The sequence below is a fragment of the Manis pentadactyla genome, chromosome 5 (assembly GCF_030020395.1).
Source record: "Manis pentadactyla isolate mManPen7 chromosome 5, mManPen7.hap1, whole genome shotgun sequence".
NCBI lineage: Eukaryota > Metazoa > Chordata > Mammalia > Pholidota > Manidae > Manis > Manis pentadactyla.
In genome coordinates this window covers 146,481,710-146,506,355 of record NC_080023.1, presented here as the reverse complement: position 1 = coordinate 146,506,355, position 24,646 = coordinate 146,481,710, and positions in this window count along the sequence as shown.

The window sequence follows — 24,646 nt, the reverse complement described above, 5'->3', positions numbered from 1 at the left end:
GCAGTGAAAGGAAAACTAGCCATCAATAAATATTAACCTTAAACACATAAATTAAAATCCCATCTCAGAAAGTTTAGCCAACTCCGCCTCCTAACATCTCTGACCTGCTCTTCCATGGAGATATTGGAAACAATTCTTTAGTTCTTTGTAGACTGGGCAGGACCACACAAGTCCCCCTTACTCATAAGAACTGAGTTTTGATGGTTAAGGGCTGAAAATAGCAATATATGCAATTATACAATAGTTTTACTGAACATTTCAGCCGAAGGACCATGTATGTCTACCCTCTTTGCCCAGTTTCCACTGAGATGTCAAAACCGCTAAAAGAAAGCTGGGAAAGCTGGCTGGCTTCTGTTTGGGGCAGGCAGTTGAAATTCCATCCAGGAAATTAGCTGGCTCTTGTAATTGATGATATTGTTCCTAAGGAAGAGAGGGAAGACAAATTTAAATAAACTGTTTGGGGCAGGAGGTGGGGAATGAAAGAGATGGTCTGGGAAGAGAGCACACATGAAGATGTAGTGGATGCTGCTGGTTCCATCCAGATCCTGTTTACCTGCTGTGCATGTTTGCGAGGAATGCCATACAAACTCACTGAATCAGATTCTGCATTTTAGCAATATTTCCAGGGGATTCACCTGCACAAGGAAGTCTGAGAAGTGCTGATTTAGGCAGCCAGTACCAATCAAAGCCACTGCATCAGATGGCATGTGTGTGCCCTCCCCAATTCCAGAGACACACTGCAAGGCTCTGTCCTTCCCAAGTGCTTATCTGTGCATCGCATGAGAACACAAGTGGCAAGCTGACCTGATCTCCGACACGAAGAATCCCAGAGAGGTGGCAGAAACACGGAACTGTAGAATCAGAATACAAACACACTAAGAGGGTGAAGTGAAGGACTGACTCTAAGTATGGACCAAGACAAAGAAGAGACTTCATACAAGTATATTTGAAAATAGGGCCTTGGGCAGCATGGCATACTGTTTATTCTGGAACACTGACCTGGAGTCCCACAGAAGGGTTCCATTCTAGATTAGTTTGGGGAAAAAAGCCATGCTTTTCCCTCCTCTTATAAAGTCAATTAACACACTAATAAAATGCAGAGCTCTGAGGTGCCCATAGTAGTTCTCTTTGTTTAATTCAGCAGTCCCCAAACAGACCCCTTATGTATATCACCCATTCATATCGATAGAACTGGTGGTCCATGGAACACAGTGTGAGAAATACTGGGTAGGACTTTAGTTTGTGATCTGGGTTATAAAAAAGACAAAGATACCTTTGAAACATGTTAAGAGAACTACAGTTTTCAACAAAGAAATAAAAGGCATTCAGACTCATAAGGAAGAAGTTAAACTGTCACTATTTGCAGATTACATGATATTGTACATAAAAAACCATAAAGAATCCACCCCAAAACTACAAGAACCAATAACTGAATTCAGCAAAGTTGCAGGATACAAAATTAATACACAGAATTCTGTAGTATTCCTATATGCTAATGATGAACTAGCAAAAAGAGAAACTGAGCAATCAGGAAAACAATTCCATTTACAATTGCATCAAAAATAATAAAATACCTAGGAATAAACCTAACCAAGGAAGTGGAAGACCTATACCCTGAAAACTACAAGACACTCATGAGAGAAGTGTCAAAGACATCAATAAATGGAAATACATCCTGTGCTCATGGATAGGAAGAATTAACATTGTCAAAATGGTCATCCTGCCTAAAGCAATATACAGATTCAGTGCAATCCCTATAAAAATACTACAGCATTCTTCAATGAACTAGAGCAAATAGGTCTAAAATTCATATGGAACCACAAAAGACCCCGAATAGCCAAAGCAATCCTGAGAAGGAAGAATAAAGTTGGAGGGATTATGCTCCCTGACTTCAAGCTCTACTACAGAGACACAGTAATCAAGACAATTTGGTACTGGCACAAGAACAGACCCACAGGTCAACGGAACAGAACAGAGAGCCCAGATATAAACCCAAGCATATATGGTCAATTAATATATGATAAAGGAGCCATGGATATACAGTGGGGAAATGACAGCCCCTTCAACAACTGGTGTTGGCAAAACTGGACAGCTACATATAAGAGAATGAAACTGGATTATTGTCTAACTCTATACACAAAAGTAAACTAGAAATGGATCAAAGACCTGAATGTGAGTCATGAAACCACAAAACTCTTAGAAGAAAACATAGGCAAAAATCTCGAATATAAACACCAGCAGGTTTTTCCTAAACACATCTCCTCTGGCAAGGGAAACAAAAGCAAAAATGAACAAATGGGCCTGCATCAAACTAAAAAGCTTCTGTACAGCAAAGGACACCATCAGTAGAACAAAAAGGCTTCTTACAGTATGGGAGAATATATTAGTAAATGACATATCTAACAAGGGGTTAACATCCAAAATATATAAAGAACTCACACACCTCAACACCCAAAAAGCAAATAACTATATTAAAAAATGGGTGGAGGAGCTGAACAGACACATCTCTAAAGAAGAAATTCAGATGGCCAACAGGCACATGAAAAGATGCTCCACATCACTAATCATCAGGGACATGCAAATTAAAACCACAATGAGATATCACCTCACACCAGTAAGGATGGCCAACATCCAAAAGATTAGGAACAACAAATGCTGGTGAGGATGCGGAGAAAGGGGAACCCCCCTACACTGCTGGTGGGAATGTAAACTAGTTTAACCATTGTGGAAAGCAATATGGAGATTCCTCAAAAAACTAAAAATAGAAATACCATTAAATAGAATCCCACTCCTTGGAATTTACCCAAAGAGAACAAGATCCCAGATTCAAAAAGACATATGCACCCCTATGTTTATTGCAGCACTATTTACAATAGCCAAGATATGGAAGCAACCTAAGTGTCCATCAATAGATGAATGAATAAAGATGTGGTACATAAATGGAATATTATTCAGCCATAAGAAGAAAACAAATCCTACCACTTGCAACAACATGGATGGAGCTAGAGGGTATAATGCTCAGTGAAATAAGCCAGGCAGAGAAAGACAAGTAACAAATGATTTCACTCATTTGTGGAGTATAACGACAAAGCAAAATTGAAGGAACAAAACAGCAGCAGACTCACAGACTCCAAGAAGGGACTAGCAGTTACCATAGGGAAGGGGGTAGGAAGGGTGGGTGGAGAGGGAGGGAGAAGGGGATTAAGGGGCATTATGATTAGCACACACAATGTAGGGGGTCATGGGGAGGGCAGTATAACACAGAGAAGACAAGTAGTGACTCTATAACATCTTGCTATGCTGATGGACAGTGACTGCAACGGGGTGTTTGGGGGTGACTTGATAATATGGCGAATGTTGTAACCACAATGTTGCTCATGTGAAAACTTCATATAATTGTATATCAATAATACCTTAATAAGAAAAAGAAAAGAACTACAGTTTTCAGGCCAAGAGAGAGGAGGTGAGCAACTCCCTGCAGTGTGATGAGTGAGCACCGTGTTGTCTTTGTAGGTTTGATAAGGAGGAGACGCTGAAAGGTTCAAACATCTCCAGAAATGAGCCCCACGACAGTGAGGGCACAGCACACCTGTCCTACTGAGAATGTCTCACTTAAAGCAGATTTTTCCTTTCCTGTTTCAATACATGATGACAGTGATGGTGTGGGGGCAGAAGGCTGAGGCATCTGAATAGCTTAACAAGCCCCTGGAAGACAGGAAAGGCTCCACGGAGGACTGTCCACTCACTTCCCTCCACAAGAATCACTAAGGACCCGCTTTCAAATGTCTACTGGAGCATCCTGTGAAAAAGGAACTAAAACTTCTTCAGAGGGAACTAGAGAACCAACCAGAGACAGGCATCACAGTTACAGAAAAGTGAAAAGTCATACAAGCCATATTCTCTCTGGCCACAAGGCAATGGGATTAAAAATTAACATTGAGCCAAAAATTTGATGACTTGAAAATTTTTATAAAAGCTTTGTGATTCTGGGTTTCTAAAGGAAACTTTTTTTTTTTAGATAATTATTTTTTATTGAAGGGTAGTTGACGCACAGTATTACATTACATTAGTTTCAAGTGTACAACACAGTGATAAAACATTTATATACATAATTCTAGGTTCCAGCTATCACCCTACCAAGCTGTTACAATATCTTGACTATATTCCTTATGCTATACATTACATCCTGGTTACTTATTTATTTTACCATTGGAAGTCTGTCTCTAAAGGAAACTTTTTAAAAATTACAAACTCTTCTGAAATAAACAATAGAGAGCTACATGTCAAAATCTGGGAGATCTGATCAAAGCAGATCTCAGCAAAATGCAAACCCGACAGGTGCACTGATAGCAAAACAAGAAAGTTTCATGTGAGGTGAATCAAATTTTCAAATGAACAAGCTGGCAAAGAATAGCAAAATAAGCCCAAAGGATATAAATAAGCAAAAATTACTAATAATAAGAGCATAAATAGATAAATGGAAAACAAAATCCCAAAATAAATTTGGTTAATCAAACACAAGGCTAATTCATTGAAGGAAAAACAATAGACATTTTTTGGAAGTGCTATCAAAGAAAAAAAAAGGAGAAAATAAGACTGTCAATAAGAACAAAGCATAGATATTTGAATACATAAAAATATGAGGCACACCTTTGTAGTGGTAAATTTGAAAATTTAGACAAATGGCATATTTTGAGAGTGAAATTAAATATCCAATAAACACATGGAAAGATGGAAAATATTATAGAAAAGCAGGTTGGTTTCATTGAAGGAATAATTTCCTAACAAAATGGAATGACCCATTAACGGCATGACCGATGCTGTTAGGAAGGGAGCAGCACAGGCTCAGACGCTGGCGGAGAGGTGGGCCAGTTGTCAGGAGCAATGAGGCTGGCGTTTTGGTGGGGAATGGAACAGACAGTTCTGTTTCTTTCATTTCTGTGACCCACCTCCCCTCACTGTTTGTTGTTTTTACCAACGGCCCTTGTCATGGGCAGCAAACAAGGTGATAATCTCTTAGAGATGAGCAGGCAGGGGAGAGGCAGTGAGCCTAGAGGGGCCAGAAGTCAGGCAGAGGACCTTCACTACCACTTGCTTCCCAGGTTCACTGGACATATGTGGAGATGCTTCTAGAAAAATTAGGTTAAAGCCAAGGCTTGTTGAATGATCTGGTGCTGGGGCAGGGCTCTGCATGAAGGACAGGAAGCCACCGGCCCCCAGCCTGGACCACAGACGCTGTGACTCACTGTTGTGTGGGGTGTGGGGCCCGCCCCTGCCATGCTGGGCACTACAGCTGCTGTCAGGGTGGAGTTGCCCTGGAGGGGCAGTACCGTGGGCCGCACTGTAAACCCCAGCCCTGTGGGTGCCAGAGGAGCAGGAGCCAACCTGAGCCAGGGTGGGGAGGGCTGCCACATAGAAGAAGGGACCCACTAAGTTCTCCAGCTCTGGCATTCTGCTCAGGCCTCTGCCCTCACTCCCAGCTCCATTCTGCCCACACCCCCACACTAGTGCAGACTGGGAAACCTCACATCCTCTCCCAGTCATGAGTGGCAATCCAATTAGGTGATGCATCCTTGCCACACAGGCAGGCTTCCTTCTGGACTTGGTTGGGACTGGCCAGCCAAGTCCTGGGTGCTGGCCTTGGACCATTCCACGGGCCAGTCAGGGTGGAGTACCTCTTCCTTGGAAAACACTGCCTTCCCTGATGGAGGATGTAAAATGTGTCTCTGTCCTCCTAGAGTTCAGAAGCACCCCAGAAAACGCAAGACTGGGGAGTAGGGAAAAGAGCATTTCTTTAAAAACAAAAATGTCAAAACCCCAAACATGCAAAAAAGGACCTCCTTCCAGTGTTGCTCACACCTGTGATCCACGCGATTTACACCTTGAATACTTCTGGGATCAGACAGAACATCCCTGACTTGGGTCAGCTCTCATCACCCCTTGGGGGCACGAGTGTATTCTCACTGACCAATTTGTTTCTAATCTCCTGCCCTTACTTCTGGGGTCTCCAGCTGCCAACCTGTGTGCATCTGAGCCCCTGGCTAAAGCTTCTAGGTGCTCCCACTGACTTCAAAATGAAGCTAATATTTCAGTTTCCTACAAAAGTAGATTCTGGCTGTGGGCAATTTGTTTGGAAGTGATTCCAGGAACAAGTGGGGAAGTGATACAGGGAAGGAAGGAAATCCAAGGAAGAGAATCCTAAAGCTGTCCTCAGCACCCAGGAATCTCATTGGCAAGAAAGCACAGCCCAGCTCACCTGCTCTGCCATACTCCTGCTCAGCTGAACTAAGGGTTGTAGCAGGTGTGACAGGTGGCACTCTTCCACCACGGTGGCTCCACTCCCCCAGGTATAAGTGGAAAACAGTATTTAATTACTGAGTGGGAAAAGACTCAACAAATATTTGCATAAAAGGATTTTTGTTCACCCTGGGCAAAGATCCTTGCAGGTTTTGTTTCCTGTTATTCCTGGGGACTCTGAAAGAAGTGTGTCAGAGGAAAAGAAACTGCCTTCTCAGAAGATGTATGGGATTTTTCGTTAGTTTTTCCTTATTTGCTGAGAGCTGACCATGCCCAATTTCCAGGTGAATGGCAATGTTGTAGTTGTCAGGAGGTACTCAAAAGTCAGATGATCATATTCTTAGTTGTCTCAAAAATGAGAGTAAGACTTGGAAGTGGGAATACATTACACTTCAGTCATTAGTGAACGTCTCAGCTCAGGAAATGCATCACTGGGCTATGTGAGGCCTGATGGAGGGCTGGGGCACGTCATAAAGCACAAATACACAGACAGGAACAGGTGTGAGTATGTGGAGATCGGGAGCTGGAGAAAGACTAGGACATGAATATACACAGAGGGATATATAGGTTTGTAATTATATATAGTAAGATATAGGCATATATAATAAAGGCATAATATATATGCACATTTAGAGAGATATACAGAAAAATATAGAAGAGCTGTTACATATAAGAGTTTATTTACCAATGTATGATGAGATTGCAGCTAGATGTTTTTCCTTCTTGCTTATCTAATATGTTCTGCTTTTCCTAAAATGAACTTGCATCGTTTGTCCAAAAAGAAAATTAAAAAAAACAAAAAGACTAAAGAACATAAACAAAATGTAAGTTTTCAGGAAAGTCTTCAGTTTGGCAGGCACATTTGGTTATCTGCCATCTAGTTAGGGTATTGAGACAAATAGAAGGTTTCCAGCATCAAGATAAAGGAGAATTTGGGTGCCCTGGGAAAATTTAAAAACTATGCCTATGGTCCCAAACAGCTAATATTGTACCTAGCTATGTTTTATTTCTATGAAATAGTTTACTATGAAAAATGACAGCCTATGATGAATATCTGGTTTTTAAAATCAAGCTGTTTCAGGATACAATAGTGATCCCTTGTGGGTGTCCCTGACCTGAAAAGGCTTTGACCTTGCACACTTTGAGAATCTGTGGCACAGCCTTTAAATAAATGGTAACACATGAATAGGTCCATAATGAAATGAACTCATCTTATTGTAAACAACTTTCATCCTTTAAGGGAGGTGTTGAAATATGAAGCAACAAAAGTTATTGCTAACCATATGTGAGGACTAAGATAGATGAGGAACTGTATTAGTTGTTGCTGTGTAAAAATTACCATAAACTTAATGGCTTAAAACAACACCTCTTTATTATCTAACACTTATGTAGATCAGACATCTGAGCAGGGTTGGCTGAGTCTTCTGCTCAGGGTCTCACAAGACTGAAATCAAGGTATAGGCAGGGCTACGTTCCACTCTGAAGGTTCTACTGCAACCTACTTCCAAGCTCCTTCAGGTGTCAGCAGGATTCAATTTCTTGCTGTTGTAGGACTGAGGGCCCCACTCCTCACTGGCTCATTGGGTGCCTTGGGAAAATTTAAAAACTATGTCCACAGTCCCAAACAGCTAATAATGTACCTAGCCATTGTCTATTTCTGTGAAACAGTTTGCTATGAAAAATGACAGTCTATAATGAATATCGTTTTCAATCAACCTGTTTCAGCAGCACAGTGATTCTTTGTGGTGTTCCTGATCCAAAGAAGCTTTGAACTGGCACACTGCTTTCAGAATCTGGGGCACAGATTCTCAGGCTCAGGGGTCTTTCTCTTAGTTCACTACTGCTGCCCCAATTCCTTCCTCTGGGGCCCCCACAGTCTTCAAACCAGAAATAGCATGACATGTGACACTCATGCTATGACTCTTTCCTTCTGCCTTTTTCCAGTGCTTTGTAAGGGCTCATGTAATTAGATCAGGCCTGCCCAGATAACCTTTATATTTTAATGTCTATGGATTAGGAACTTTAATTATAACTGCAAAATCCTTTACAGCAGTACTTAGGCTAGGGTTTGACTGAGTAACCAGATGACAAAAATCTGGGGTGAAAAAAATCCATCTTTAGCATTCTGCCTTCCACAGGCACAAAATATATCCCACTCAAGATGGACCAAATGCCCCACTTGAGAAAATAACTCCAAGTATTACTTTTCAGTATACAGAGAAGTTATTAAAATAATGTGAATATTAACATTTTAAGTAATAAAAATAATTTTAAGTAATGTACTTGTCTGCTGTTAGTTTAGCAGATAAATTTCTTTAAAAAAAAAGCTCAAGAGTTTATATGAATAAACAGAATGTGGAATATAGATGCAGTGAATACTGTTCAGCCTTAAAAAGAAAGGAAATTCTGATATGTGCTACATGATGCATCTTGAGGACGTTATGCCAAGTAAAATAAGCCAGTCCAAAAAACGGGCAAACATTGTATGACTCCACTTACATGTGGTACTTAGAGTAGCCAAATTAATGGAGAGAGGAAGTAGAATGGTGGTTGCCAGGGCACGGGAGAAGGGAGAACGGGGAGTCGGTGTTCAATGGGAGCAGAGTTTCAGTTTTGCAAGATGAGAGAGAGAGGGATGATGGTGACGGTAGCACAACGATGTGAATATTAATGTGAACTTAATGCCACTGAACTGTATATTTAGAAATGGTTAAGATGGCAATTTTTATGTTATGTGTACTTGACCACAATTTAAGACAGAGCTGTATAAAAGAACTAGTGGTAAGCAATGAAACTAGTACAACTTTGAACTAAGTCTAAGTAATTCTTGTTTATGTTATTATAAAACATTACCAGTGTAGGAAAACAATTCCATTCACAATTGCATCAAAAAGAATAAAATACCTAGGAATAAACCTAACCAAGGAAGTGAAAGTCCTATACCCTGAAAACTACGGGACACTCTTAAAATAAATTAAAGAGGACACTAATAAATGGAAATTCATCCCATGCTCTTGGCTAGGAAGAATTAACATTGTCAAAATGGCCATCCTGCCTACAGCAATATACAGATTCAATGCAATCCCTATCAAAATACCTACAGCATTCTTCAGCGAACTAGAATAGAGCAAATAGTTCTAAAATAAATATGGAACCACAAAAGACCGCAAATAGCCAAAGCACTTCTGAGAAGGAAGAATAAAGCAGGGGGAATTATGCTCCCTGACTTCAAGCTCTACTACAAAGTCAAGACAATTTGGTACTGGCACAAGAACAGACCCATAGGTCAATAAAACAGAATAGAGAGCCCAAATATAAACCAACACATATACAACCAATTAATATATAATAAAGGAGCCATGGATAAACAGTGGGGAAAAGACAGCCCCTTCAACAACTGATGTTGGCAAAACTGGACAGCTACATGTAAGGGAATGAAACTGGATTATTGTCTAACCCCATACACAAAAGTAAACTCAAAATGGCTCAAAGACCTGAATGTAAGTCATGAAACCATAAAACTCGTAGAAAAATATATAGGCAAAAATCTCTTGGACATAAACATGAGTGACTTCTTCATGAACGTATCTCCCTGGGCAAGGGAAACAAAAGCAAAAATGAACAAATGGGACTATATCAAACTAAAAACCTTCTGTACAGCAAAGGATACCATCAGTAGAACAAAAAGACATCCTACAGTATGGGAGAATATATTCATAAATTACAGATCCAATAAAGGGTTCACATTCAAGATATATGAAGAGCTCACACACCTGAACAAACAAAAAACAAATAATCCAATAAAAAAATGGGCACAGGATCTGAACAGACACTTCTCCAAAGAAGAAATTCAGATGGCCAACAGACACATGAAAAGATGCTCCACATCACTAATCATCAGGGAAATGCAAATTAAAACCACAATGAGATATCACCTCACACAAGTTAGGATGGCCAACATCCAAAAGACAGACAACAACAAATGTTGGCGAGGATGTGGAGAAAGGGGAACACTCCTACACTGTTGGTGGGAATGTAAACTAGTTCAACCATTGTGGAAAGTAATATGGAGGTTCCTCAAAAAGCTCAAAGTAGAAATACCATTTGACCCAGGAATTCCACTCTTATGAATTTACCCTAAGAATACAGCAGCCCAGTTTGTAAAGACATATGCACCCCTATGTTTATCGCAGCACTATTTACAATAGCCAAGAATTGGAAGCAACCTAAGTGTCCATCAGTAGATGAATGGATAAAGAAGAGGTGGTACTTATACACAATGGAATATTACTCAGCCATAAGAAGAAAACAAATCCTACCATTTGCAACAACATGGATGGAGCTAGAGGGTATCATGCTCAGTGAAATAAGCCATGCGGAAAAAGACAAGTTGCAAATGATTTCACTCATATGTGGAGTATAAGAACAAAGAAAAAAACTGAAGGAACAAAACAGCAGCAGACTCACAGAACCCAAGAAAGGACTAACAGTTACCAGAGGAAAAGGGACTGGGGAGGATGGGTGGAAAGGGAGGGATAAGGGAAAATATGGGGCATTACAATTAGCGCACATAATGTAGGGGGGTGGGGACATGTGGAAGGCAGTATATACAGAGAAGACAAGTAATGATTCTATAGCATCTTACTACACTGATGAACAGTGACTGTAATGGGGTATGTGGGGGTAACTTGACAATAGGGGGAGTCTAGTAACCATAATGTTGTTCAAGTAATTGTACATTAACGATATCAAAAAAAAGCAATACCAGTGTAAAAATAGTTATTAAAAGAATTAGAATTTTAAAATAATTCATTACAAATAATAAGACCTATAAGTTCAAATTATTTAAATAGAAACTGGAAGACAAGAGCAGGAAGAAAAATTGTGCTTAAATTACCTTACAAAACAGAAGTCAGTAGATTTTGTTTCATTGATGTCATCTGGCTGAGAACTATAAGTTCAAATGTCTTTGATTGTAAAAGTAACACAACTGGAAAACAGAATGTCAGAAAATAGCAAATACAGAAACACATGCATATAGGAAAGGCTTATATAGGAACTAACATTCTTTATAGGAACTAACATTGGTTGAAAGTCTACTATGACCAAGCATGTACCAGATATTTTATGTGCATTTTCTTACTTACTCTTCACTACAACCATAATTTTATGCTGATTTTTACATCTGATGTCAAGTAATTTCTATAATTTCACACAGAGAGTTAAGTGACAGAACAGAATTTGAGCCCTGGATTAAGTGACTCCAGAACACTAATTTTTTAGTTTGGAACTTCCTAAGGATCTAGTTCCAGCCTCCTTATAGGGACTTGTGCTCTGTGTCATCAGGACCAACCAGCATAGTAACTTAGGTGGGATTCTCTAAAACAGACCCTGATATAAAGCTCTGTGTACAAGAGACAATTATTGAGGAAGGCTTCTAGAGAAAGTGGGGAGGGGTGTAAGCAGTATCGGATAAAGGGAGGAGGGTGGCATTTCAGGTGAAGTTCTAGTTCCGCCTGGTCCCTTGGCAAGTTCTGGAGTGTCAGTTGAACCCTAGGGTTGTCCTGCCACCTGGCAAGACAGCCCGGTTTTCTTTCTCTCAAACCATCATTCATTGATTAAGGGATGCTCTGGACAATGTAAAAATGGAGTGTTTATAGAACAACTCCAGGAACTCTAGGGCAGTCTTCCCATGAAAGTCATAGGCATGGGAAAGAACTCAAGTGCCCAGGGTTGGGCACACATAACCAGTGAGAGGGCTGCTGGATCTGGACATGGCACTGATAGTAACAGCCCAGCCTACAGAGCCAGAGACCTGGATGGGGCCAGTCTGGAGGGCCCCTGTGCTTCCTTTCCTGGGCTTTGCTTCTGGTGGCTCAGACTGCAGGCTCCAGGGTATTGCCAGGGCGCTGCTGCAGAGGCAGAGCTGTGGCCAGGTTCAGGCTGAGGCCTGGCACCAGTGCCTGCACAGGGTGGGCAGCCCTGGGCCTGGGCAAAGAGCAGTTTGCAAAGCCCAGGCAAAGCAGGCTGCCAGCTCAGAGACAGGAGAGCCCAAGGCCATTCTGAGGCTTGGGTTGGTCAGAGTTGATGCACCAAGGCGGGGAAACTGGAAAAGGGCTTTCCTGTCCCCCTCACTCTTGGACTGTACCCCTGAAGATCACATTTGCTCTTCTCCTTCCCACAGCTACATTCTTCCACACCCGTGGTGGAGTGTTCTCTGTGCCAGTCCTGCAGCTGACTCCTTTGTATGGCACTTCTGGCAGCAGCTCCCCTCAGGGTGCATTTGCTCCCTGCCCTGTTCTTGGACCCCCTGGGCCTGCCCATCTGGCACCAGCTTTCACAGCAGATTCTGGTCACACCCACCCTGGGGTGGACTCTGTTGAAGGCCCACCTTTGACCAGCTCTGTACAACCATCTCCTGCCAGCTTTACTGAGAATGGCTGCATGAACCTTCAGGCAATTGCCTTTCAGCACAGGAGACTGGTAACTGCTTGGAGGGCTGAAGTATTTGGGAGTTTTAAGTTCCCCTTTCCCCCCAGCCAATAACCAAAGACTGGAGTAGGATCACAACAGCCCCGTTCCTCTGCCTGGAGTGTCATTTACAATCAGCCCAGAGGGCTCAGGCTGGGGCTGCACCACCACCCCACTGTGTCCACACTGGGCTTCCTCCCTTCCCTTCCTGTCCTGCTTCCCCAGCCCCTCCGCCCCACAGGTTTCCCATGGGAGCATTTCCCTCACAATCAACTTGCACCCATTCCTTGATTCAGGGACAACTTGATCCACACCTCAAAGGTTCATCGAAATGTTCGTTTTGTTAACTGGAACTCACTGAATACTGAATGATTGACTGATAAAATTACATAAAATACCATGACAACATCACGATGTTGCCCCAGCATCCACTCCCCCTTTATTGCATGCACCCTAATTCTTAGTCAAATCATCACTCCCCAGTTGTCAGTCAGGCAGTGTGTGGGGATTAACCCTACCCTAGCTCCTACATGGGCCCTAACTGGCTTCGGACAATCAACAGGTTCCGTTCCTTCGGCCAAGGGATTAATTCCATCCTGGGCATGAAACCCAAACTGATCCAATGGGGACCTGAGGAGGCATCTGCTTGGGTGCTCAGGAAGTAAGAGGCCCCTTTTTGGAAGGCGAGGAAGAAAGGGTTGGCTGGTGCTGTTCCCACCTGCCTGGGAAGGGAGACAATTCCTGCAGACATAGCTGAGATGTGAAGAAAGGAAAGCTAGGCCTGGTCACATCATTCAAGCCCTGGAAAGAAGATTACAGAAGCCCCCAAATTCCCTTTCATTATTTAGCCAGTTTGAGTCGGATTTTTTTTTTTGCACCCTTAATGTATTTTGAATGATTCATTGATTATTTTTGGATGTAGCCCTATTTTGAAATTATTTTAAGGAGTTCTTTATACATTCTGAATGTTCCATTTATAAGGGTGAATTAAAAGGAAACTTTTCCCCCAGGGGGAGGGGAGTTTGCAGTTAGTGGGTATAGAGTTTCAGTTTTGCAAGACGAAAAGATCTTAGAGATCTAGTGCAAAACAACATGAATATACTTAATACTGCTTAACTGTACACTTAAAAATGGTCAAAACAGTAAATTTAATGTTATCTATTTTTTACCACAATAAAGAAATCACGCAGAATGTGAGTGTATACATTTACCTAAGTGCATCAAGCTGTACAGATAAGTGCATTTTATGGCACATAAACTATACTCCAGTAAAACTGATTTTTTAAAAAAGGAATCTTTTGACTGATGAAAATTAGGCTTGGGGTGGATTAATGATTGTGCATTGAGTATTGACCCCCCTATACAGAAATTTATTGTTGTTAACAACTATTTGATCAATAAATATGAGAGATGCCCTCACACACACACAAAATATATATATATATATATATATATATAAACAGACTTCCAATTGTAAAATAAATAAGTAACCAGGATGTAATGTATAGCATAAGGAATATAGTCAAAATATTGTAACAACTTGGTATGGTGATAGCTGGTACCTAGAATTGTCATGTATATAAATGTTGAATCACTGTGTTGTACACCTGAAACTAATGTAATGTAATACTGTGTGTCAACTACCCTTCAATAAAAAAAAAAAAAAAAAGGAATCTTTTTTCTATAGTGGCCCAACCTCACTATATCTTGTAAGATTACATTTCACAATTGCTGTCAGGACTTCCAGCAATGGCCCAAGAACCCAACTCTGCCACTGGACAAGAGGGGCTATGATGTGGTTGTTACCATAACCCCAGGGGATACAATGATGCAGTGACTTGAGAGGCAATCACTGAGTACTGTTGAATGGATGGACCAACCAACAGGCAGCTGCCTGTTACACATTCTCTTGCTCATTGTCTTTCAATTCACTTATTCATTATTTCAACAAATATTTACTGAGCAGTCACTACATGACAAGCACTGCCCTATATGTTAATATAATAGTGACTGATACAGACAAAAATCTGTGCTCTTGTGCATTACTTTCTAGTAAGGGAGCTACACATAAATTAGATAAATGAGTAAATGTGTATTATGATGGATGGTGGTAAGTATTAAGGAGAAAAGTAAATCAGGATAAGGAATAAGGAGCGTGGGGGATGGGAGTTAGCCTCACTGAGAAGGTGACATTTGAGTAAAGACTTCATGAATGATGAATCGCTATGTTGTACACTTGAAACCAATATAATATTGTATATCAACCATACTTTAATAAAAAAAACATTGGAATTTTTATGGTGATTGGAATAAATCTGTAGATCTAAAAAAAAAAAAGACTTCACGAATGAAACACAAACAGTACCTTCGCTGTTTGTGGAAGCATCATCTGAAGCAGAGTGGTGAAGAACTTGCACCCGGAGAAAAGGGAGGCTGAAGACACATAATTACACACGGCTAGGGCCAGCTTCATGCATGTGTAACCTGTGTAGTCACACAGGGACCCACACTTAGAAGGGCCCTTATATAGTTTAATGACCTGCTGTCACCATCTTGAATTTTTAATAATTCTTCAGCAAGGGACCCTGCATTTTTATTTTGCACTGGGTCTTCATAAATTTTGGAGCTGGTCCTGCATACAGCCCCTTCTTCTTTTGAATAAGCAATGCCTTCTTCCTAACATCCTCTTTGAAAGCACACATACTCCCAGAAAACATTAATGATTCACTGTGGTGAATTGTTTTTCTTCTGACAGGAGTGAAGTATGAGATAGATTTTATCAGTCAGGATTTTATCAGGCTGGATTATGCTACGTAACAGACACTCCAAAATCCAGTGGCTCAAAACAACAAAGGTTTATTTCTCTCTCACACTATACATTCACTATGGGTCAGCTGGAGGCTCTGCTCTGCACCATTCTCACTCTAGAACTGAGTCAGGAGGTATGTGAAAACAAGGGAAATTGTGTACTGGCTCTTAAAGCAGCTTCTCAGAAGTGATGCACATTATTCAAACTGACATTTCACTGGCCAACACAAGCCACATGGCAACACACACCTGAAGGGACAAGGAAGTACAATCAAACAGGAGCCCAGGAGAACTGGACATATTTGTTAACCAGCTATTCTAATACCATTTATTAAGCAACCCATCCTTTCTCTCATGATTTTAACTGTCCATTTATCACATACTATATTTTTATTGATATTTTGGCCTCTTTTTCTATAGTCTTTGCGTTCTGTTGATTTCCCTTTTGAAGTCTGTGCAGAATTACCCTGCTCTAATTTCTGTGGCTTTACAATGCCATTTTATATCACACAGGGTTAAGTACTCCTTCAAGAGTCTCCTTTAAAATTTTTGGCTATTGTCATCCCTTTAATCACTTTGTCAAGTCCTCCTTATGCCTCCTATGATTTTGATTAGAATGAGGTTGCATTTGTAGATAAATTTACATCTCATTACAACATAGAAACTAATAAAATCATTTAAGTATCTCAGTAAGGTTTTATGATTCTCTTCAAATATATTCAGTAACTTCTTATTAGTTTCATCTCCAAGTATTCTGTTTCATAGTTATTGTGAATGAGACCCTTATTTTATTATATTTTCTAATTAGTATAATACAAGGGCTCTGATTTTGATATAGTTTGTAACCATCCATCCTACTGAACTCTCATTAAAAATTTCTTAGATTTTTATAGGCTGCAGTCTATTTATTCACAAATTATTACTTTCTCGCTCTCTTCCTTTTTCTAAAAAAAACAAAACAATTTTATTCTTATCATTTCTGCAGCAAGAGTGAAACTTGTGTTAAACAATGCAACTTTCACTTCCACTATTTTCTGTGCCCTCATGACCACTTCCCTCCAGCCTGGCAGCAGCTAGGATATTCTGTGCCTACTGGCTTAGAGAAGGGGTGACACAGCAGAATGCATGGGAAAAGGAAGTCAATCAAGTTCTTGGAATTTTGTGTCCTTAACAGATATAGAATAGCATGTGAGGAGGTGACTGAGTCTTTATACCAGGTTACTCAGTGTGGCCTCTGGACCACTGCTGGTCTGCGAGCTATGTCACTGGCCCATGATGAGTGAAGTATAGATAGTGAGAGGAAGCATACCGAAACTCTTACAGCAATTTGATGTTGCCACAATATCCTAATGCATGACTGGCAGACTCATCTCACTGAACAGCATTATGGATGAAAAATAATAGTCCCTGACTATTGGAAGTAAAATGAAAGGTTCTTCACCACAGACTGTTTGATCTTTAGATTAACTCCTTTAGTTAATGTGCTTTAGTTTAGTGCTTCTTAAGATTAAAAGGTTCTGGATTCAGAGAAAAGAAGAGTTAGAGGGGAAAAAAGTGGTTTCAAAACTTCATTTTGTCCTTGCATTCCACCCCCTCCCACAGAAACCCAAGCACTGCCATACATGGAAGGCAGGGAATGCAAGGGGAGAGCTGCCCCCAGAACAAGAGATATCCTTGACTGGGAAACTGGAATTGGAAGGGACCCATGCCCTTTTTCTATGTAGAACCTGGGAAGCAGCAAGGTCCTATCATTTCTTTTAGAAATGAAAAGGCTATAGGCAGAGCTGCACAGCCAGGTTACAGACAGCCCAGAATTCCCACATCCCAGCATGGGGCTGGATGCAACAGAGTAATTTGATGTGTGTTCAGAAGGAGCCCAAAGGCAGTGAAGAACCTTGGGCATTGTCACCAGGTAGGCACAAGGGCCACCTAATGCTCTGACATACCCACATGGGCACAGAAGGGGCTAAGAGATCTCTATCTCTTAAGAAAATGTGCAGCTGAAAACATCAGACAATGCTACAGCTACATGTATGGAGAGGTCTAGACATGACAAAGCACATCTCAGCAAATGCTAGTGTGGACACCCAAGGGCCAGATGCTTCTCCCGGCACCACCACCACCACCACCACCACCACCACCCCGCCGCCTCCAGAGACACTAATGGTATCATACTGTCTTCCTCTAACTGAGATGGCAAACCTGGCGAGAGGGGGGACACTCCCATAATGACCAAGAGTAAATTTCAATCATGTGGTAAAATGGTGACTCATAATGGAAATTCATTTGGAACTAGTGAAAAAAAGAAGAAAAAATTAGAACACTTACTTTTTGGAAACCTGAGCCTATGTAATGAGAGTCATGCCTGCTTTTGTATAGTTTAGCCAGAATGACAGATACTAGTGGACACCTTTACCTTGTTTCTGCTCTTGATGGGAGTCCATCTGGTATTTTACTGTAAAGCATTTGCTACTGATTCTTAACTTCTTATGATGTTAAGTCTACCTATTTGAAGTTGGCTAGAGTTTTGTTTTGGAATCAGTAATAAATGTTGAATTTTATCAAATACATTTTGGGACATCTATCAAAATGGTCACATTTTTCTCCTTTAACCTAGTAATGAAGTGCACAACAGATTCTAATATACCTTTGGTGTTGTCTATTTGTTTTAATTCAAAGCTGGGTTTGATGATTTATTTACAATTTTAAAATCAATATGTGTAAGTGAGTTTGGTGTGTACTTTTTTAAATCATTCATTTGGACAAGCTTTGATATAGGGGTTATATGACACTTATAGAATGGACAGTGATGCTTATAAACTTTACATGTTTAGCATACTCTAGATTCTAGAATGTAGAAATCACCTATAGCCATTCTTGAAGCTTGTTAGAAAATTTCCACACTATTGTCCATCTGGGTGCAAAATTTTGGGGAATAAGGCCTTTGAGGACCCTTTTCCCATTCTCAGGAGTTAGTGGGTCAATGCAGGTGTTCCATTTCTTCCTGAGTTTATTTTACTGGTTTCTATTTATTTTAAAAAATACATTTCACTTCTGTTTTTAAACTCTTACATAAAGTTATACCTATAATGTTCTCTTCTCTTGAGTGTCTACCCCTAAATTCAGAGTTTCACCGGAAAGCAGTACTCTTGAACTCCAGGTGGACCCCTCCAATGTCCTCTTCAATCTCATTACAAATATGAACCTTTTTGTACAAGTTTCCTCTGCTATTGGAAGCAACTCTCCTCCAGTTCTCCTGCTCCATTTTCCTTTACGTTCCTGAATATTTTCATGAGCCAAATGCCTCCTTTCATCTTTACCCAAAGGAGTCTATTTTTGTCCAATGTCAGGAGTTAGATGGGCTTGATCAAAGACTGGGGGTGCCTGTTCTAATCTAATTTCAGACAAAGAAGAAAAGTCATACTTTTTCTGGGCTTGCTTACCAGATTTAGAGATGAAAGTGAGAAGGGCTGGATCCCCAGCTGGGGTAGGGGACAGTAGGCTAGACACTTTACCATGATATAGAGGAGTCTCCAGATCTCGCCCTTCTGCATCTTCTTCCAAGGCCCCTCTTATTATAACCTACCAGCTGTAAAGAATTCAGGCCGTTCTTAGGCCACATCTACTTGGTTGCCTCTTACCATGTTACCCAGGCTGCTCAATCTGCCTGGGATGCCCATGTCATGCTTCTTGACTTGGGAGGTGCTTCCTTGAGTTTTCACTTTTATGATAATTACTCAAGCCATATGTTTATGTTTTGTGCACCTTTCTGTATGTGCATTATATTTCACAATGAAAGGGGTTTAAAAAGTATGTCGATATATTTTTATAGATTCATTTTTTTCTGAAAGAATACAATGACAAACTGTTAATGAGGAGTCCTGAATCTTTTACTTCTTAATACAATTTCATATTTGAATAAGTTGAATTATTATTTTCCAAAGCCTAGAAAATGACCAGGTAGCAGGAAACCCCCCAGGCTGACCCTGGATGCCCAGAGACTCTCACAGTCTTGGCTGTGTCCACAAAATTTCAACATGCAAATGTCTCCTTCCTGGACCACAGACAAACCATGCCTTTGACCTGCTACCTTCTACTCTCATTGCAGACTGTCAATTATTCACAGAGTTTTAAACCTCAGGACCTAGTCTTTGCCAGGTCTGGCTCTGCACACTCCAGAGGCTTTCTAAGGATCTCAAAGAGCAACAGAACATTCATTAAAAAAAAAAAATCCTTCAAACACAGTTAGCTCTAATTCAATTACCCTTAAAAAAAAAAGACATGGTATTTTCCATGGGAGACAGGGATATGAAAAGGAGGGAAGCTGCCCTTGCTTTCAGAGGGTCATAAAATGTATTTATTGAGCAGTTTTGGTACATTAAGTCAATGAATGAAAAGGTGCCCATGTCTCCTAACTTGGCTAGGTCAGCAGATGTGTGAGCAAAGGCCAAGGAACCAGGTATAACAATGGAGGGGCACTGCTGAGCAGAGCTCCAAGCAACAAGTACAGTGACACTGCTGGTAACACAAGCTCATGTGAACGTGGGTGGTGGGAACATGGCAGAATCCAGGCCCTGGAAGGGTTTGTGGGGAGAAGGGAACACAGGCACCAGCAAAGAGCCCGTGGTAGGGAACCATGCAGGAGAACAGGAAGGAGGGAGGAGAAAACAGGGCCAAACACAAGGACAGGGTGAGGCAAGATATAACCAATCACACTAGGGGACTAGAATTGTAATTCACCCTCCCTCCCGCTCACGGCACAGGAAGCAAAGAGGAAAAGCATTTGTGTGCTGCTTTGCTGTGACATTTGACAGCTGGAATCTTCCACCTAGGGCCAGTACGGACCTTAGGACCCTGGGCAGTCCAAGGAGTTCTGCTCAGTTCATCTGCTCAGTATCAAGTAGATGGGGCAGACCCTCCCACGCTGACCTTCCTCCCAGTTACTAGAGAATGGTGAATCCTGATTGTAAGACAAAAAAACAGAGAAGCAACGTAATCTTACAATACAGAACCCCCCAAAAGCCAGGAAACTGGCGATACTAAGTATCTCTAAAAGTGAGGGTAGAGATGAAGCATACATGAGTGGATTGGCTAAAAGTTTATTTAAGAATTAGACTTTATGAGTTTGTGAAAATACATCCAGCTTTTGATTTTGGTACTTTTCTGCATGTATACATATGTCAATAAAAAGTAAAAAACAAAATGAGCTTAACCCTGTCTCTGCTCCCTGACTGAGCAACAAAGCAAAGATCATTCCCATACCTTGCGGGAATCTGCAAGTTTGCTCTTTGGAGGGTTTTTGAAATCAGAGTTTTTGACTGAGAGGTTGGAAGATACCATTTACAGGTGAGTGGGGAGCAGCATACTCAGAACAGGGAGTTAAGTAAAAGTCTACCAACTGAATGTAGAGACTCCCAGCCTTCTTTGCCAGCTTGGTTCCAGATGTTGATGGCCAGCCCTGTCTGGGAAAGAGCCTCAGGGAAAGCTCTGGAGTTACTGACCATGGGTATTGTGCAACAAATGGCCCAGGCAGGTTGTCCCACAAAGAATCGCATAGTCAGCACAGCCCTTCCACTGGTACAGAGCTCCCTTGGGCTTTGTAGCCTCACTCTTTAATATGAACTGATAGCCAAGGATTACCTGAAACATAGAGACTAAAGTAAGAAACAGAAAAAGCAACCTAGAGAAAAGAAAGGCATGAAGGGAGAAGGAAACTTCAAAAATAAACCATGAATATCCTTAAAGAGAGTCACTCATTCATCCTTTCACTCAATGAAGATTTTTGGTGCCCCAGGTGCCAAACTGGTTTAAGGTGCTGGGAACATTAGGAACAAAACAAGAGGTGTTTGCCCTTATAAACTGATAATCTGACTGGAATAGGCGGAGGGAGTGGGACAGAACAGAAAACAATGAAGAATACACATAATACAGAAGTAAAATTAAACAGTGAGTTGGAGAGTGACAAGTGCTATGGAAAAGAAGTCAGGCAGGAAAAGGGAGACCAGGAGGGCTGACACCAGGGATGGATGGGGTGGAAGTGTGGGTAGGCAGCAGTAGTCAACACAGAGGCCAGGGCAGGCTTTACTGAGATGTGATTTGAACAAAATCCTGAAGGAATGGGTGATTCTATGCAGAAGGAACAACTAAAGCCAAGGCTCTAAGGTGGGAGGGGGCCTAGAGAATTCAAGGAACATGAAGAAAGCTGGGGTGGCCGGAGCAGAGTAACAAGAGCTGATGACAGGGACGCAAGGGTGAGAAGAGAGCACGGTGGGCCGTGTTGGCACTGCAGCGGTGCAGGCTTTTCCTATGAGTCAGATGCAGAGCCACTGTGGAACTTTGAGAGAAGTGATACATTTTAAAAGGATCACACTGGCTGCTGGGCTGATTAGTGAATATTTTCTGTTGGTTAAGATAATATATTGAGATAGGAAAAGATGTTAATGGCCACAAAATTAAAATTTACTGCTGTAAAAAGAACACCCTGAATGTTGAAGAGACCTTGAACATTAAAACCATGATAGAAAAAAATAAAACAAAAAGTGTAACAAGAGAGTTGGAAGATAGAACTGAGGAAATCTTCCACAGAGCAGAATCTAAAGACAAAACTGTGGAAAATAGGAGAGACAAGGTAATGACCAACACCTAAAGAAATAATTCCAGAAATGGAAAGCAGAGACATCTGAGTGAAGGAAATGATCAAAGAAATAAATTTCAGAAAATTCCCTAACACTAAAAACTATGTTTCCAGACTGAAAGGGCCCAGGTGCCTGAAAGAAAAAAAACAGATAATGGGTGCTGGGTAGAAGCAGGCTAACAACAAGACATGTCATTGTGAAATTTTGGATCACTGAAGACAGCCCTACAAGCAATCAGAGAGGAAAATTATAGTGAAATGAATAACCTTTCATTTGACCAGACATCTCCACAGACAGACATCCCACGGGAAGCCTGAGGCACCACAGTCACATCCTCCCCTCTGCGGGACAATAAGCGGTGAGAGAACAGGGCAGCAGGCCCCAGAAGAGTTCTTCAGGATGAAATGGATGGAATACCAGAAGATATGCACAATGGCAGAGTCTGAATTAGTGATAGGTACACAGAAGATCAAGCAAACAACAAGATCGTCAACTCCAGGGAAAAATGAGGAGTCGTGCCACAAGGGAGAAGTAAGTCATAGTATGTGTCCTGGCTTAGCAGTAAATACGGTTTGTGTGTTCTTCATAATGTAACATTTAATACTGGCCCAACCAAAATGACACAATTATAAAGAGAAAATGGAGGACCTGGAAGTATGTGAGTATGATGGAGTGCAGCAAGGCAAAGGAACAAGCTCTCTCTTCCACTGGATAAAGCCAGTTGATTAGGCCAAACACTGAAGAACTGTGGAGTGGCAACATAAATATTTCATGTGCAGACACAGAAGTGAGAGCAAAAAAACTTAGCTGGAAGAACTGAAGATGGGTGGCTGTCTTTTTGGGGAGCAAGAGAGGCTGCAGAACACTGCTGATTTTCATGATGAGCCTAGTGGAACTATGACTTTTTCAAGCATGTGTATTGCTGATTCTGAGCAAAATGAAACAGAATTCAAGAAGAAAACTACTATAGTTCCCCTTTCTTAGCTGGTCACAACCTGGTCCCATGTCACTTGGGCAACCTTAATGCCCAGCTCTCCCAATGCCCAGTCTGGGGGCCCCTTAACACAGTACCCATTAACAGTTTGGGGCCAGCCCGAGTTCCCTCCCACCTGCCCTTCATCTAGCGCAAGGCCTGTCTCAGTGAGACCTTTTCAGAGCCATAAGGCCCCTTTCCTCTCCAATCCACTTTGCAGAGCAACAAGTTTTCTAAATCACTCATTTATTAATATTACTTATTACATTTGTTTAGCTAGTTCAGGTGCTCTCTCCTTAAGTTGCAAACTTCTGGAGGAACTGGACAGTTCCTGTTTGATGCCTAGCAAATAGTAGGTGCCCAAAAAACATTTTCTGGGTAAACCTGAAAGTGCAATTCAAGGTGAATTAACAGACAAATTTAAAGTCTGGAGATAAGACCAAGGTTAGAGTAAAGCTGTGACTGAGTGACTGATGGTAGGCAAGACATGTGGAGGACCTACCTATACCAAGATAGAGCTGCTTTCAAAGCTTTGTGGTCTACTTTTTTGGTTAATATTTAAGTTGAGTTGCTTTAATAGAGATATGTTACTCCCAAAGTACTCTTTTAAGGTTCAAGTCTTGGTAACCCAGACCTTGGTTAAGTAAATTACCTTGGGTCCACCCTGCCAAAACCCTTTGTGACTTTATACTTTGTGCCTGCTTTCTTTTCCTAGATTGCAAAATTCTAATCTCTGCACCTTGAGAACTTCTTTTACTGCCAATCAGTGAGATAAGACTGAAGGAGAAGGACACTCCCTGGCTCCTCGCAGGAGAGGCATGCAAACAGCTGGGAGAGCAGCACCGTGGAAGACCATCCTGAGTCAATGTCAGACGAGCAGGAGTCCTTGTACTTGGGCTAGCATCGTCCCATGGCTCAACTGGTCTGACTGTGGTTTTACTCTCCATTGCATAGGGAAAATACTTGGCATTTTCTAACATCCCCAAGATGGGGAAACTTGAGCTCTCCACAAGTCCCGTCAGTTAGCTTTTAAGTCTTAGATGTTTGGATCACACCTACAAGGACAGGGGCTTGTAGTTATGTCCAGAGATCTGAATTATGTCCAATTCCTCATGGTCACTCCTCTTGACCAGTGGGTGTAAGTCGTTTTCTTACTCTGCCTGACCACAACCCTCCTAGGCTGTGCTGATGACCACTGCTGCCAACTGTTCATCTGTGGGGGTACTGGTCCCTTGGGTGGTAGTCTCAGAGCAAACTATGGATACTAATCCTAAGAAAGGCACCTCAAAGGAGTAGCATATTGGCCAAGAAACCTGATCCCTCAGACTAGAGCATTTCCTAGTTGGTTCCTCTTAAGTTACTAAGGAAAGAATGGAGGCATCAGAGACCCACAAAGGTCTTGTAGAGAAAACAGAAGTTCCCTGGCCAAGATTCTCACCTGACCCTAGTCTGCTTGCTCACT